Genomic DNA, 18,386 nt, shown 5'->3' with positions numbered 1-18,386 from the left:
CAGCTAAAGTGAGTTTCTTATAAGCAACATATAATTGTGTCTTGTTTTTATTCATTCAGTCACTCTGTGTCTTTTAATTGGAGAATTTAAACTGTTTAAGGAAATTATTGATAAGTACGTTCTTACTCTATCTATTTTAAACTTGTTTTCTAGTTTTATTGTAGTTTTATTCATTTTGCCTCCCTTTCCTTTGTGGTTAAGTAATTTACTCAAGTAGTATATTTTGATTCCTTGCTTATTATCTTTGATTTGTCTATTACAGATTTGTGCTGTGTAGTTACTGTGAGGCATGCAATAAACATATCTTGCTCATAGAAGTCTATTTTGAGATGAAAGCAACTTAGATGATTGTAAAAATAGGGAAAAAACAAAAATCATAGAAAAATATTAATAAAAAAACTACACTTGACCTCCATTTCTTCCCACATTTTGAATTTTTGATGCCTGAACTTATATCTTTCTATATTGCCTATCTTTTATATATTAATGTAGTTTAATATTTTAATTGTTTTTATTTTTAGCCTACATGCTCAAGATATGAATGCCTCCCACACCATGATTGCAATATTAAATTCTAATTTTGTCTGTGAGGTATATAACTTCCGAAATTTTATTTTTAATTCATTAATTTTGCTTTCAGTTTGGATAATTTCCTTTAGCATTCCATATAAGTCAGGTCTGGTGGTGATGTATTCTTGGCTTTTGTTTAGCATAATTTAGTTTCTGAAGAATAGCTTTGCTGAGTATGGTGTTTTTTGTTTTTGTTTTTGTTTTTTTGTTTTTTGGTATCCGAGACTGAACCCAGGGGTGTTAACCAGTGAGTCACATCTGAAGCCCTGCCCCTTTTTCTTTATTTAGAGAATGGCTTTCACTAATTTGCTTATGGCCTTACTAAGTTGCTGAGGCTGGCTTTGAACTTGTGATCCTCCTGCCTCAGCCTCTTGAGTCACTGAAATTACAGGTGTGTGCCACTGTGCCTGGCTCTGAGTATAATATTCTTGATTGGCAATTTTTTTAATTTGCCACTATGAAAATTGTATTCCAATTTGTATGAAAATTGTATTCCAATTCTTTCCTGGCCTCTAAAGTTTCTACTTGAAATCTACTGTGAGGTGAAATGGTAACCTTATTTGTCATTGTTTTGTTTGTTTCTAGTCTCTTGCATCCTTGAGAATCTTTTCTTTGTATCTCACCTTTGAGAGCTTGGTGGTATGCTTGGTTGAGTTAAAAATCAGACAGACCTTTGACTTTCCCAGACCTGGATTCTTGTATCCTTCTCTAGGCTTGGGAAGTTTTCTGTTATTATTTGTTTAAATAAGACTTCTGTGGCTGGGCTGGGATTGTAGCTCAGTGGTAGAGTGCTTGCATAGTATGTGTGAGGCTCTGGGTTTGATTCTCAGCACTGTAAATAAATAAATAAAATAAAAGTCTATCAAAAACTAAAAAATATATTTAAGAAAAGATTTCTAATCCCATTGACATCCTTAAGTCACTCCTAAACCCTAATAACCCAAATATTTGTCTTTTCAATGCTGTCCCAAAGTTCCTTCAGGCTTTTTTCATTCCTCTTCATTTCTCTTTTCTTTTTCAGCTGTGGGTCTTTAAATAGCCTGTTTTCAAGCTCACTAGTTTTTTCTTTCATTTGATCTATCTTGTTAATGATGCCTTCTATTACATTTCACTGAGAGTATTTTCAGCTCAATATCTATTTGACTTTTTAAAAATTGCTTCCATCTCTCTCTTAATTTTCTCTTTTTGAGCTTTAAATATTTTTTTCTGTTATTTTTAAAGCTTGTTGAGTTTCCTTAAAACAGCTGTTTCAAATTCCCCATCTGAGCGTTCTCTCATCCTGGTTACTAACAGGACAGTTTCTCATGCTTTTTGACCATTAGGTGAGATCATGGTTTCCTAAAAAATCTTGATTATGTGTGATGTCATCTAGACATTAAAGAATTAGGCATTATTTCATTCTTGATAATCTGGCTTTCTGTCTTTCCAAAAATTCTAAGCAGATTGCCTCTGAACCTGAAATAACTTCCACAAGTTCAGCACTAGATGGCTCTCTAAGTCAACTTTTTCTGCTAGTCCTCTGTTGTATATTATCACTTTTTCATCACTAGAGGACGATCTAAGCCCAGGTTTGTCCCAAATCCAGTTATCCTGCCCTTCAGCAAGCCCCACAGAAGTACTTAAAATGGACAATATATTCCTCCAAGCATCTTCCTGGGGCTGGGGTAGAACAACACTTTGTCTAGAGTCACTGGCCTATAGTCAGTCATTATATGATTCTGCCTAGCTCTGGTATGTTCTCAGCAAATTCAATCTTCTTAGAGTCTTGGAGATGATTGTATACTGGATGCCACCTTCAACTAACAAGAGTCATTAGAAGATTTATCAATAAGTTCAGAGTACAAATGTATTAATTCAAAATGAGAAATAAAATTTCTAGATGGATTAAAAAATTGTATTGGCAGAATCAACATTCATTAAGACATAGTTATTGATCACTGTAGTAGCCTTATTAATGGAGCCCAAATATATCAGGTCGTAAGTCCTGAAACCTATAAATACTATTTGAAAAAATGGGGCAGGGGTTGCAGATGTAATCAAGTTAAGAAACTGGAGATGGGTATGTTATCCTGGACTTATCCGTGTGGACCCTAAATATAATCACAAGTATTCTTTTAAGAGAGAGTCAGAGAGAGCTTTGACTATATATATACAGGGAGAAGGGCATGTGAAGAAGGATAGAGCAGACAGGGATTTGAAGATACAGACTTGAAGATTGAAGTGATGTGGCCACAACCCAAGGAAGTCTGGCAGTACCAGAAGCTGGAAGAGACAAGGAATAAACTGTCCTCTAGAGTTCCCAGAAGGGGTGTGGCCCTAATGCTAACGCTCTGATTTTTACCAACTGATAATACTTTAAGACCAGTGGCCTCCAGTATTTCAGTAGAATACATTTTGATTGTTTTAAGACACCAAGTTTGTGACCATTTATTACAGCAGCTGTGGGAAATTAATCCAAGGACAAACCGTGTGCACATGAGGAATACAGTGGTAAACAAGACTACATGGTCTCCATCTTCATGAAGCATCAAAGCAGGTAATAAGAAGGTATATGATTGGATGAAATTGGCCCTCCATAACTTTCTGAATTGCTGCCACATTAGGAATATGTAACCTGTAGTAAAACTGATGGGGTCCTTTCAGAGGGAAGGACATTTTTCCTCCAAACCATTTTCCAGGTTTTTATTTGATGTATAAAGCTAACCATCCCTCTGGCACAATGTCTCTTCAGTTCTATACACTTCTCTTTCATTCCCACCAATTGACATTCTAACTAGATAGCTATAGATAGGTAGATAGACACATATTGTACTTAATTCTCACAAAGTACCTCCTTTTCTTATCAAGTTATTGAGGTGCAGCTCACACAGTTACATTGTTTATATAATAGTTAATATTTTAGCACTTGCAATGAACATAATTACAGATATGAGGCATTTGAACAGGACTGATTTTGACATTTTATGACACTTTTAACTAGGACCTTCCACTCAGCAAATAGTCTATGACCTGGGAAAATGTTCTGAACATTCTGAAAATTATTGCATTAGTAACCCTTTGACCATAAAACAATCAGAACAAGATGTTCTGTCTTGAGAACCATCATGAATTTCTCTACACTTATTTAAAGATGTTTTGTAAATAAACATAACTAAGATGAACTGTCTATATTACAGTTAAAATGTACAATCATTTGCTTATAGTATAGATCAATTCATAAAGTCATGATGCCATAATCCAAGAAATGCTGCACTCCTTCAGCTCAGGACATTAAACCATGTCCTCATGAGAAGCACGAGATAGTTGTCATTCAGCCTCACACACAGCACCCAGGGTTTGTCCTTTGCTGCTACTATCCAACTCTGGAACTCTGGATGAAAGAGAACAGGGAGCTTCTACAACAGTTCTTTCTCCCAGCCCATGGATGGGAAATTCTTTGTAAGTCTGGGAAAGGGGAAAATAATGTATTCCTCTTATCTAGCTTCCTCCCTCCTACAATTTCTATCTCCTATAGCCAGTCTACATTTGCTGTTCAGAAATGAGGTTAATTCACTTTTTAACTCCCTCCAGGATTTGTGAGGTTTTCAATGGGCTTCTGATACTTCTATTGGAGTCAGGAGGCCTGGAGAGAGACAATTGACTTGAGGGCCAAGGCACTTTTCTGCTTTCATAGGCAAAAAAAAAAAAAAAAGACTCAAACCTGTTTGGATCATGACATTATAAGAAAATTAAATATATTTTATGATTATAAAGTAATAATGTAATCATTGCATACAATTTAGATTACAAATTAAAATATAAAGAAGAAAATAATATCACCTGAAATCTACCCTCCAAAATAGTCAGTGTTGGCCTTGAACATGAATACATTTCTTTGGATACAGTTGAGCCTTCTGCTTTGTTTTTACTTTACATGAAATCATATTTTCCTGTGCCATTATATAGTCATCATAAACATGACTTTCTGGGGATGTAAATATCCTATCATAATATGTTTGACCACTTCTCTATTGTTCAATGATTTTCAATTTCTCACTGTTCAAAGGAATACTTTGAGTAAAATGCCTTGCCTTATAAATTCTTTGTGGACATCTATAATTATTTCACCAGGATAAAGTACTAGTTGTGAAATTACTGGGCCAAAGAGCATTCAGACTTTAAATACTTTTTACTGAAGCACAACATGCACACAGAAAAGTTCACAAATCAGAAATGAATTGCTTTGATGAGTTTCTATCAAGTGAACACAACCATGGAACCAACACATAACACCCAGATCAAAAATTATTGCCAGCACTCCTAAATCCACTTTCTCAGTTCCTAATCCCCCAAAGGTAACCAGCATCCTTATATTTCACAAAAGAAATAAGTTTTACCTTATTTGAAGCCTCAATATAAAAGGAATTATTCATATGGGACATACTCTTTTTTTTTTTCTTCTGGGTCCTTTCACTCAACACATGTCATTTGTGCAATTCATCCCTGTAGATGGGTGTAGCAATCACTTCTTCAGTCTCATTTCTGGATGATATTCCATGGTGTGCATATGTCACACTTTCTTATCCATTTTAGTGTTGATAGGCATTTGAGTACTTTCTGATTTGGGGTTATTATGAATAATGCTGCTATGAAGATTCCAGAACAGTCTTTTGATGAACATATGTACACACTTCTGTTGGATATGTACCTAGGAGAAGAATTGTTAGGTCGTAACGATGGCATATGTTCAGCTTCAGTAGATACTGTCAAACGTTTTTCCAAAGTAGTTAGAATATGCACATTTTAAGTCTCTTGATACGAGCTGCCATTCAGAAAGGTTCTCTCCCTTTACCATCTCCCAGCAGTATGAGATTCCATGTGGAACTCTTCCCAACAGTAGGTATCACACTTTTTACCCAAAACTTTCCCCAGTTGCCCCAAAATGGTTTTTGTGCTATTGTTTTAATTTGTATGTCCTTGATTGCTATTGATAGTAAACAAACATTCCACAAAAGAAAAAAACATAGCTATCTAAATAAACATATGGAAAAAATATTCATATCATTCCCAAATTACCTTTTGGAGTATTTTTCTTTTCCTTATTGTTTTGAAAGGTTTGGCTTTATATTAATGTAACCATGGCAGGTTTTTTAAATAGTAGCTTTGTATACACACATATCCTCAAATTGGTGCAAATGTTTTGTTACTCTCATTTTCTTAATTTTCAAGTTATTATCCACTAAGAAATTTACTATGCATACACTCCTCTAGTGTATGTGCTATATACTATAGTGGATGCAAAATTGTTCAAGATGCATATCTTCATGGTTTGTGGTGGTTTATAGTCTATTGACTGCATAAGATACCCAAATGAATATCTACAGTGCAGAGCAGTGGTTTCTGCAAGACATAGGACAACAGCACAGTAAGGAATATAGGGGAAGGACAAAGACCATTTGGCTGGAATAATAGACCAGTGAAGATCCAGATGTCAAAACTGAAGCTTCAAAAATGGGAGCACCTTCTTAGCTGGTTGAAAGCTGAAGGGGAAGCACAGGCCAAGCTGTCACTGAGACCAGAAGGAGGCCCAACAATACAAGGCAGGCCACAAGTGTGTATAAAATGAAGAAAAATCAAGAAGCCTAAGCTGGTTCTTACACAGAATTTAGGCAAGAGAATGTTGAGCTCCAAATAAGATGGGAAAATGGTTTGGAACCAGCGAGTTAGTGTTTGAAATGATTTCACTAGAACGAAGATGTTCTTCCATTTTCCAAATCTTAAAAAAAAAAAAAAATTTAGTTGTAGATGGACACAATACCTTTAATTTATTTATTTATTTATTTTTATGTGGTGCTGAGGATCAAACCCAGTGCCTCACACATGCTGATAAGTGCTCTCTCGGCAGACACAACATCTTTGTATGTGGTGCTGAGGATCGAACCCGGGCCACACGCATGCCAGGCGAGCGCGCTACCGCTTGAGCCACATCCCCAGCCCTAACAGACACTAGTATGGCAATATGTAAATCAATGGATGTGTAACGGATGTGATTCTGCAATCTGTGTATGGGGTGAAGGTGGGAGTTCATAACCCACTTGAATCAAAGTGTCGAATATGATATGTCAAGAAATTTGTAATGTTTTGAACAACCAACAATAAAAAATTAAAAAAAAAAATAAGTGCTCTCTCTACCACTGAGCTATAACTGCAGCCCTATTTTTCAAATCTTGTTCTCCCTGGAAGAATCTACCCCCTTGGGCTCTGAATTGTAGACTAGGTTGGGTGGACTTAACTTGGTAAGCTTCACACACACAAAATTAAGACCCTTGACATTGAAACAACGGAGAGAGCAAACTGAGGAGGCACATTTATAATGCTGAAGGCAGAGTGAGTTGTTCTCATGCAATCCCCTGCTTGAAAAGTGAGAAAAATAAAAGCAAAGGCAAATCGAAGAGATTCATGGCTCAGATTAGTGAATCTGAGGAAAGTTTATTTTGAGTTGGTTTTTGTAACTGAGAGAAAAACAACTGAGAATGGATGTGGGGAGCAGAGAGGGAATGGGGGGGGCATGGGATCAAGTGAACTTGTGATATACTGGCAAATATAACCCAAGATTTAGATTAGATTTTAGTTTATCTGAGGAGTGTTATGGAGTGTCCAGGGCTTTCCTCCCATTGGCATATACATGCATTTTATGAAGACTGTGTAGCCAAATTCATTTCTGTGGGTTTTCCTTAGTCCACCCAACATCTCTCCATACATACTCACTGGGAGTGCTCCCTTGGAGCCAAGAAAAGTCCATAAACCTGTTCCCTGGCTTAGAGCCCAGCAAAAGAAAATGAGGGGCTAGCTGTGAGCAAAATTCATTGTGTTGTGTTCCACAGGTTCATTTCCCTAATGCTATTCAAGGGCTCTAAACACATTCTCAAAAGAACCAATGATAGAGTGGGAGTACCTTTTCTTCCTGGTATTTGGCTTACCACAGGTGAGGCAGTGGGAACGGTCAGTTCCAGGTACAGGCAATAAGGGGGTGCATTGTTTGTAGATGATTTTAAAACATCAATAACATCACCTTGTGTGGTCTGCTTTATTTTCACCATGCACTGGTAATACTAAACAAGTGGGTGAGAAAATAGTCCTTGTTTTTCCCCAGAAAGATCTCTTGCTGCTACAGTTACTTTTTAAGTTTTAATGCCATAATATATATGTAAACTTTAAAATAGCATTTTTCATTGTTTATTTTTTAATCAACATGACATTTTCAAGGAAGTGAATCAAAGAACTCCTAGTTACATTCCCAACTCCATACACATGAACTCATCTACATTTCTAGAGAAGACAGTTCTGAATGACATGAGCCAATTTGAATGAAGTTCCTGTTTTCATCTCCTGTGATCCAAATCATCCTTATATTTAAATAGTAGATTTTGGTGGACATGGTAGTACATGCTTATAATCCTAGCTACTTAGGAGGCTGAGACAGGAAGATCACAAGTTTGAGGCTAGTCTCAGCAACCTTAACAAGACCTTGTCTCAAAGTAAAATTACAAAACAGGTCTGGGAATGTAGCTCAGTGGTAGAGAGCATTGACTTAGCATTCTTGAAGCCCTGGGTTTAATCTCCAGTACCAAAAAAATATGTATATATAAAATAAACAATAAATGATTGTAGAGGTATAGAAACAGAAATCAGTTATTTCTTTCTTTCTTTTTTTATTTGGTACCATGAATTGAACCCAGGGACACTCATTCTCAGCCCTTTTTTATTTTTTATTTTGAGGTAGTGTCTCACTAAATTGCTTCAAGCCTGGCTAAGTTGCTGAGGCTGACCTTAAACTTGCAATCCACCTGCCTTTGCCTCCTGAGTAACCTAGATTATAGGCATGCACCATTGTACCAAGTATATTTATTTCAGTTATTTTAATGCCATAATATATATGTAAACTAAAATCTCTGGACCTGGTGGCAATCATCTTTTCAGAAGTGTTTCTTCCCATGTCCCCTCCCCCTCTCTTTCTCAAAATGACAATAATGTAATTAGAAAGTATTCATCTATACCTTTTATCTTTTTTGTACTGTGATCTTTTATTTTAATTATTTTATTTACTGGAATAATATATTCAAAGAAAATTATCAATGTCTGCATTTCCTTGCTAGCCAGTATTATTATTAATTTTAAACCATGATTATCCCTGAAAATAATTTGATCAAGAAATGATCTGTTCTGGGTATCAATATACCAGGTAAGGCACTGAGGGAAACCAAAGGTTTCCCATCAGGAGTCCCAGTAAAGATGAAGCCTACAAATCCAGCATGATCTTGAACCATAGCAGGTCTTAGTAACCTACCTGGGAAGATGCATCCCAGGAAAGAGGAGCAGAATCCAAATTTCCGTTTGACAAACTGAAGTCTCAGAACCTTAATCCCAAGGAGAGTGTATACAGTGGGCAAGCAGAGCAACTTCCAAACCAGGATTAGAGCCAAAGACCCACTCGGCATACAAAAGAGGAGTGTTTTTGAGCCTTTATGACAGCAACCAACAGTTAAATAAATAATATATCTATTTTACATGTAACCTGAGCACACATCCAAATATATTCACATACATATTATTTTAAAAATACTTGAACTTTACTATGGATGATGAAATCTGTCTATTCTACTCAATTTCATTCTTAAAAAATATTAGTTGTAACCCAGTAAATTGATTTCATGACCCACTATTGAGTAGTGAACTAAAGTTGAAAAATACTGATGTAAAAGAAAGGAACCTTGACCTTCCAGTGCTCAGATAATAATCTAAGGTTTGCTGGTCTTTTACTCCAGAGCAAGCTTTGAAGAGCTGTATATTCCCTCTTATCCTGTATCCGGAAGAAATCTGAGCTCTGACTTTACTAAAAACTAGGAATAAGGATGGGTCAGGGACAAAACAAAATTCAGACAGGTCCAAAAACCATGTTACAGTAATGAAAGAAAACCTGGGAATTTTCTGACAGTTTTTAAATGTTTAATTTATTATTAACTTTTAATTGCCATGTAATAATTGTACATATTCATGGGCTACAAGATGATATTTCAAAAATTGTCTACACTATGTATGCAACAATCAGATCCCGGTAATTGGCTTATCCATTACCTCACTTCTTTGTGTTGGGAATATTCAAATTCCTCTCTAATAGCTATTTTGTAATGTACAATTAATTGTTGTTTCTGACACTTTTAACTAATAAAGTAAGCATTCCTTGACTAAGAATATCTCAATTTAAAGGATCTAATTTATTACTGCAATAAAAAGACAATTAGAAACTTCAAGAAATAGCTTTGGAGAAAGGACATGTCATAGTATAGTCATAGTATACTACGTCACCTGGCAGGAAATAATATTACATAGCTAAAATAATGCATTTTTTTTGTTTTTCTACTCACAGAATCAATCCACAGAAAAAGTTAGGATTCATTTATTTGAATTGTATATTGGAGGAACCTACAAAAAAGGCTAGAGTCATTTTAAAACAGATGCAATTGGGAAGGGGTGATATCCAGGACAACGTACTTTTTATTATACATTTTCTGCACAAATTGACTTTTTAAACCATTTTAATGAATTATTCTTATTTAAATGAATAATAAAATTAATAGTAACAGTGATGATAACAATTAGTGTAACCTGTAAATCTATAGATTTTACCCTACTGACCTTGTAAGCTTGTAAATCTATGGTTGTGATAAAAATTATCATGGCACTTTAGAGTTCTCTCTCTTATTCCTGGCACACTTTGCCAATTTCAAGAAATGGTTTTATATACCATCCATTCACAAATGACACTTAAATATAAGTCAAATAAAAAACATTCCCCAGAAATTAATTAACTTTGGAGAGACAGAGATGTTCCAATAGTTCTTTGATCGTATTTTATGTTCCATATTTGGCCAATCTACTGCTTAATACTAGCAACATTATGTTGCATAAGAGAAAAGCATTTTCCATTCTGTTACATTGAAACTTGAACTACAAGGACCTGCAGAGAAAACCCTTTGCAGGAGCAGTTTGGGGATTGCATTAACAGTGTGGGATGGGAAGTAGCTGGGTGTGTGATCACCTTGATCAAGTACAAGATGGAATGTCAGAGTTGAAATGGAACTCAGAGATGGTCTGGCACCTTGGTACTCAAATTAGGGTCCTGGACCAGCAGCTGGAGTGTCACCTGGGAGCTAATTAGACATGCACAACCTCAGGCTCCATAACTGCTGAATCAGCATCCACATCTTAACAAGATCCCCAGTCGATTCAGCTGATTTGTATACACATTAAACTTTGAAAAGCACTGGCCATTCCTTTACAATTCCCTGCTAGTGTGAGAACCTCCTTTTCAGCATCTTGACCAGTGGTCTCCCAGCCTCACCTGTGTTGAAACTGGTAAGCATTACTTTGGGAAGGATGTACCAGCATTGGCTCAGGGAAGGCTAATTTCATGATGTGCTACAAATTGCCTGGCAGACTCATGTGGGGGAGGCAGTATTGGGGCTGGTGGAGATGCGTATACGGACCCTGACACATGTGCAGACCTGGGTGAACAGGACAAGCACTAGAGACCAGCTAGAGGGAGGAGCTGGGTCTGAAGTGAAAGTTCAGTCAAGGGCACAGCTGCTGTGAGCTACCAAAAGAAAGTGGCTGACATAAATTCAGAAAACATAGTGAGTCCAGGTTAAACTAGAAGACAGTATAGGTTAGAGAGCTCTTTGTAAAAACTGCTCTAGACTGGCCAGATAATAGCATGTTTTCCTCTTGAAGAGCTTCCAGTTAGATATCATGAACTTTCTGAACAACAGCTTTATTGAGATACAACTTCCGTACCATACTATACCATACCATGCACCCATTTAAAGTGGATAATGCAATGGTTTTTAGAATGGTCATATAGTTGTACATCAGTCAGCACAATTTTAGGATACTGTTGTCAATTCAAAGAGAAACCCTGCACCCTTATCCATCACGCCCCATCCCCTGATCCACCTATCCCCACTCTGAAGTTTAGATTTGCTTAGTCAGTCCCTACAATCCCACAAGCCAATTCCTTCTTACATAGATATAGATATATAGAAAGATATAGGTACAGATATCTCCTATTGGTTCTGTTTCCCTGACAAATATACTCTATTTTTGAGAAGATTTTTATTCACCTTATCTTCCAACTCTTCCATACACTTTTACTTCATAAAAATGTTTTTAATTTCTAAGTGTTTGTGTTCTTGGATTTTTCATATTTTATAATATCCTGTACTTGTATTAATACAGTATTTTTCCTTCTGAATTTCAAACTCTCTTTTCCCCTTCAAATTGTCTCCTACCTCTGGAATTACATTTATCTGTTTATTTACCTAAATGTTGTTTTTTTCCCAAAATGGAGGTTTTCTTTAAGTGCCCACTGTGAAGGTGGAAGTTGGGGGAGAAATAAATGATAGGAGTTCTGCAAATTTGTATATTGCTGACTGTGTAGCTATTAAATGGCAGAATATAGAAATTTTTATCAGGTGACATTCAGTTTATTTTGAGTAAAATTCTTTATTTTTTTCCTTGAGTGATAGACATACTACATGCACTGAATTCAAGATGAATGGTTGAGATTTCTGTTTCATAGTCAGACTTCCAATTAGTTTCTCATATCTTCTCCCTATCTATAGCTATAGTTCAGCAAGACAAGATGTGCCCTCTTTAACTATGGCCCCTCTGCATTTTTTATGTGCTATGGTGTTTTTTGCCTGTTTTGTTCACTAGTGTGAACTCTTGCATATGTGTTCTGTCTTCCAGAAATTTGTAGAACTTTCTCATCTGCTCCCACCCCACCTTACAGCATTCTCTTTATTGCCATGAGTTTATGCATTTCCATTCCATTACATAATTTTGGTATTGGGAAGAAAAAAAGGTAAATGCATGTGGTGAAGTCACCAAATTTAATAGGGAATTTGACTATTGTTTTCTAAACTTTGAGTACTAAATATTAATTAAAGGTGGTGATAGTGATGGTGACAAGAATGATAACTAGAAAACACAAATCCTATAAGGCAAAATAAAGATGTGCCTCTTTGTAAAATACACTTTTTGTTCTCTCTTTAAGAGCTATAGTGGATCTCACCATTATGTACATCCTCAAGAAAATAATTCTTAAAAAATAAATAGTTTTTATGGTTTGGAAGTGAGGTGTCCCCCAAAAGCTCACATGTGAGACAGTCCCCTGAAGGAATTAATTGAGTGGTAACTGAAGGCAGGTAGGGTGTGGCTGGAGGAGGTGGGAATTGAGGGTATGGCTTTGGGGTAGATACTTGCATCTGGCCAGTGGAGTCTCTGCTTCCTGATCATCATGTGAGCTGCTTCCTTACACCACACTCTTATACCATGATGTTCAGCCTCACCTTGAGCCCCAAGGAATGCTCGGAGCCTGCTGTCTATGGACTGAGACCTCTGAAACCATGAGCCTCCAAATAAATTTTCCCTCCTCTAAAATTGTTCTGGTTGGGTCTTTCAGTCACAGTGGTGAAAAAGCTAAATAAAACAATAACTATGGGTAAAATTGCAGAAAGATCAATAGAAGGAAGGGAGCAGGAGGTGGGGAAAAGAAAGGGTAAGGACAGGTAATGGGGTCAGAATTAGATTAAGATATATTCCATGCTTATATAATTATGCCAAAATGAATTCTGCTGTCCTATATAACTAAAAACAATTTTTTAAAAAGCCCTGATGGTTCCTCACTGACCATCAGATTAAAGTCAGATGGAGCCCTTCAGGTCTCCCATTAACTGGTCCTAACTTACCTTTAGGCCCTTCTGTTTTCTTGGTCACCAGCTTAGAACTTGTTCTACTATAAAACATTCTCCTTTCCCACCTTCAAACTGCAGCCTCTCTGCCTCTATCCCTCCAGCTCCCTCTGCCTAGAATATTGTCCTCTAGCATTCCAAATCTTCCATTCCCAATGATGCCCATCCCAAAGCCTATGAAGTCTTCCAGAATTAACCCTCATTGTATATTCTTTCCTTTCACTTCAGTTCTCATACGTTTATACTCATTATCTCATTACATGTGTTCATTCACACAAGAAATGGAATGAGCACCAATTATGTATCATACCCTGTGCTAGATACCCATCATGGAGAGTTAAATAGATGGGAGGTAGCCTTTACTTTCCCAGGAGCATATTCTCATTCCATATCACACATGTTCAAATTTTCTCCTCATACTCCATCATGTATTTTCTGATATTGGCCTTGAAGCAGTTATTAACATAGTAAAAACACATTGCTGAGTAGATTTCCCCTATATCCTTTTGCCCTTTAAATTTTTTAGAAGCAATTCTTTCCTTTCAGGATTTCTTCCATTGAGTCCAGTAACCCATTATCTTAAAAAGCCAGAATTTTTTTCCTTTTCATTACTGAATGTTTTTCCCATTTTATTGGTTCACATTAGCTATACATAGTATTAGGATTTATGTGGGGGGCCACCCTGTCCACTAGCCAAGCATCCCCTCTCAGCCTTGAGTAAAGAGGTTATTGGACTGGCCACAGATGCCACGTGCTGTGCATAGCAAGTGACATTTACCTTCACTCTGTAAGGAAGTGCTTCAGCTCTGGACTTGAGCATTACCCAATGGGTTTGGGCAACCCCCCTTTGAAACATTATCCCCTGCCTTATTTGGGTAGAATATTCTATCAAATGTCCTTTCCCTAATAGAGAGATTCTGAGTGCATGCACTCTCTTGCATTCCACTGTAGAAGAGGACCCTTGAGGTCATAGAGCCCTCTGCAACCCCCATTTGTGAAAAAGTTACTTTCGTGTCCATGTGGTCTTTTTGCTGCCAGCCCAAACCACGCAGAGTGATCCCAATTCCATCGACCTGGCGGGACCATGGGCGATAGATTCATTTTGACATAATTATAAATACATGTAATATAATTTGTTCCAGTTCAGTTACCAGTGCTTACCCTTACCCTCTCCCTCCTCCCACTCCGGTTCCCTTTCCTCTACTGACCATTCTGCTATTTATTTTTATTTATTTATTTATTTATCTATTTATTTATTTATTTATCTACCTTTTTTTTTAAGTTAGTCTCTTGTGGATGTACATGATGTTGAGATTCACTGTAGAATATTCATGCATGTGCATAGGAAAGTTAGGTCAGACAAGCTCTCCCAGCTTTTTTGCCACAGAAAGAAATAATAAGGGGATCGAGAGAAACATTACCAGCTGTCAAGTTATTAATATATCCTTTTGGGTCAATGATGAAATAGAGTTGTCACAAAACAAAGGTAGGAAGAAATAAGAAAGAATTTCTGTGCTCACACTTTTCCTTACCATGCTATTTGTCCCCTTTTTTATACCTGTCCATGTGCTGGTGTTCATTTACACATAGCCTAGAATAATGCTTTGCACACAGCTGGTCCTCAATAAAAATTTGTTTAAAGAATAAATAATGCCTTTTAGAAATCACTCCTCTAATCAATCACAGTGAAGAAAAAGTGCTGGAGAATTAGAGGAGAACATATATTTTATTACTTTGTTTCTCATGCCTTTTTATCTTAAATGGTCTGGGTGGTGACTTTCTTTGACTGACCAGTACAACGATACATATTATTCAACTCATTAAGCAATGGTGACACCTACTTAAAGCTCTTATGGCATCCATTTCAGTTTGTGTTCCAGAAATGCTAAATTAAAATCCTGCTTTGGATGAAGCCATTGCTTGCTGTCTGATTTCCCTGTGGGCTTCCAGGAATCATTGTTGAAGGTCAAGGCAGTGTTACTTGCTAGACAGTGAATGATCCTAAGAATGAGAAACTTATAAAGTTTAAAAAAAGGTGCCACACAGACAGTTTATTTGTCTTTCTATTCAAAATGCTTAATCAGTTTGCTTCTTATGTCCAGTTTGATTATTGTAAGACAACAAAGCCCCATCCCCCCACATCCTAGGCCTGCTTGATCAGACTGTAGAAGAAATTGTCCTTCCATGATGATTCTAATGCTCTTGGCTTGATACTAAGCAAAATGACAAGAACATGATGCTGTTGAGAAACACAAAGCATTATCACACTTGGAATTCTGAGTCACTTCTCTCGATACAGTCCCAACCACATTCCTAAGGCCCAAGCCAACCCAAATCACTAAACTGCCAAGGTTTCTGCCCAGTAGTTATTGTAAGATCCTTGCTTAGCATCTGGATGACCATTTATAGTGACAGCCGCCATTTTAAGAAAAACCTCACTTTCCTGTCCAAGGACCTTTCTGAGAAAGGCGCCCCACTCCCTCATGCAAACTCCACCCTTACCTGCCCGCATTAGGACCCCCAGCTCTGATTCCTGAGCCTCCCCCATAAAAGTTCCAGAACTCGAGCCTGTTTTGCCTCTCTCCTATAAATATGGTCTTCATTTGTCAGCTCTGAAAAATAAACTCTTGTGTGTATCTGTGCCTGGTCTCCGTCTTTCCTTTCTTGCTCGCCCACCTCCCTGTTCCTTGCTTTCCTTTCAGTTATCATCCATTCTTTCACACACACACACACACACACACACACACACACATAAAGAGATGGGCATCTTGAAATATCCTGCAAGATACTGCTGAGCATTCAATGTATAATGAGGGCATTCTCCTTTCCCTACTGTTGCTACCATTGCTCTCACTTCTGGAAAATCCTCATTCCATTCATGTGACCAGGCTGGACTCATTGTACCAACTCATAAAGGACCAACTACATTCAGTCCATTAATGGGTTACAGCATCCTGAAGTAAGGAGGTAATTGCAATCCAAACTGGGAGCCTGGCCTCTCTCTTCAGACCACAGGATGTCAATAACTCCACAAATGTTCCCTCAAGCTGATCTCTGGAAGACACAGCAAAATCTAAGATAATTTGACTCTTCACAAAACATAATGATATTTACAATATATAGTAAATACCCAACTAAAAAATCTGGTTTTGAATTACAAGGAACCCCTATTATCTAGCATCTTTAGTTCCATAAATTTCCAAGATCCTGAGGTTTTTTTAATTGAAGATCTAATTTATGAGAGAAGTTCAGTTAATGTAAGAATATGAAGAACTTGTTAACAGAATGAACAGAATGAACAGGGATTCCTTAGTTTTTATTTATATAAGATGAATTTGTTTGTATCATGCAAAAATATAGAAAATAATGGAAAGAGGGAAATAAAAGTGAGAGAGAGGCCTCTAAGAATGTCTTTCTGTCGCCAAATTAAGCCCCCTTGTTTTTATGAGGATCACTCCCTTTACCCACAGGAGGGAATCCTCACATCTTGCATTATGGGAATCTGGGCCTCAGGTTAGAGTTCATTGGATCCAGGACAGACACTGCCCCTGAGCTGGACCAATCAGTCTCTTTCTCCTTGGAATGCACAATTGAGGTTCTGAATAGTTGGCTGGTCTCTTCCTATGGCCATAGGGAGGACAAGTAAATGTAGGAAATGAAGGCCTGTCATTATCTACCATGCATGAAGAGAAAACATTCTGAGAATGATAAATAATGAGGAAGCCACATAGGGAGAAAGCAGGCAGTGAGACAGACAAGCTCAACCTGCTGTTATCACTTTCTTCTCATGGTTCCAATTCACAAAGTGGCTTGGCTCCATTTCCTGCCCTTGAGCTCTGTGATTATCCCTATGTTCTCATAATAAATTTCTCCTTTTGGTATAAACAAGTTTGAGTGGGTTTCTATTACTTACAACTAAAAGAACCTTGACTAAGTAGGATTCTTATTCTGCTAGCACCATTGAGTAGTAACTATGATTCATCCTCTATCATGTCTTGTTTGTGGTGTCTCCAGAATATGTTAGCTACAGATCTAAAAACTGCAAAACTCCTGATTTTTCATCTCCATCAGGCTTAAAACCAAATACACTGAGAATAGAATAGGCTTGGGGAAACAGACATATGACACCAGAGTGAATTCTGCCTTAGCCTCACATTCCTGCAATCAAATGTGAGCCACAAAACCCTGTTTTCTTTTTCTGGGATGGAGAGCATGATTTACTCTTTGGCCTAGTTGAAGAGGCTTTTGAAGGAGAAAAGACAGAGAAGATTCCAGAATTCCAGCGTGGGCACTAACACACTGAGTGCAACAAATGGAATGAATGTAGGAACTTCTCAGAATTGATTCAAGTATTCAGTTTCTTTCTGTTCAGCTAAATAATTTTATACAGGGGACCAAGGAAACAACCTGTTAGCAAGCAAATAGTCCTTCTGGCTCTAAATTCAGTGTGCTGAGTCATGCTGCCTCTCACATTTTGGATAAGAGAATGAGAAGAAATAATAATAACCACTGTAATGGTGGCAGCTAACATTTAATAAGTTCTTATTGAGCTGTTGTGAGCATTTCACTCACGTGTACTCAATTAATCTTCACAATACCTCCAATAAGGTAGGTACTATTATGATCTCTATTTTACAAATGAGAAAGCTAAAACTCAAAATGGTTAAGTATATTTCAAAGGTTTCATGCTAGTAATTGTGGATTTGGTAAGAGCTAAGCAATCTGGCTGCATAGTTGGAGTCTTAAATTTTAGCTTGTGATTCAATAATGGAAAAATGGAAGAATTGGACATTTCAAGATAAATAATATGTATTTAAAAACCTTACTATAGTGAACCCTTAATTTCTTTCATTGGGCTTCTAATTTGTGTATCTTCCTTCACTCCTATATGGGTCATGATGCTGGCAGGAATTAAAAGGGATTCTGAAAGGGCATGATTTAAAAGAATTTAGGGACTATTTATAAGGTATGGCTAGGATTAAGAAAAAGCGACATTGAATGGTGAAGCACCCCCCCCCCAGGCTA

This window comes from Marmota marmota, unplaced genomic scaffold, assembly GCF_001458135.2.
Source record: "Marmota marmota marmota unplaced genomic scaffold, marMar, whole genome shotgun sequence".
Taxonomy (NCBI): Eukaryota; Metazoa; Chordata; class Mammalia; order Rodentia; family Sciuridae; genus Marmota; species Marmota marmota.
The sequence above is the reverse complement of the archived record's forward strand: the minus strand, read 5'-3'. Positions refer to the sequence as shown.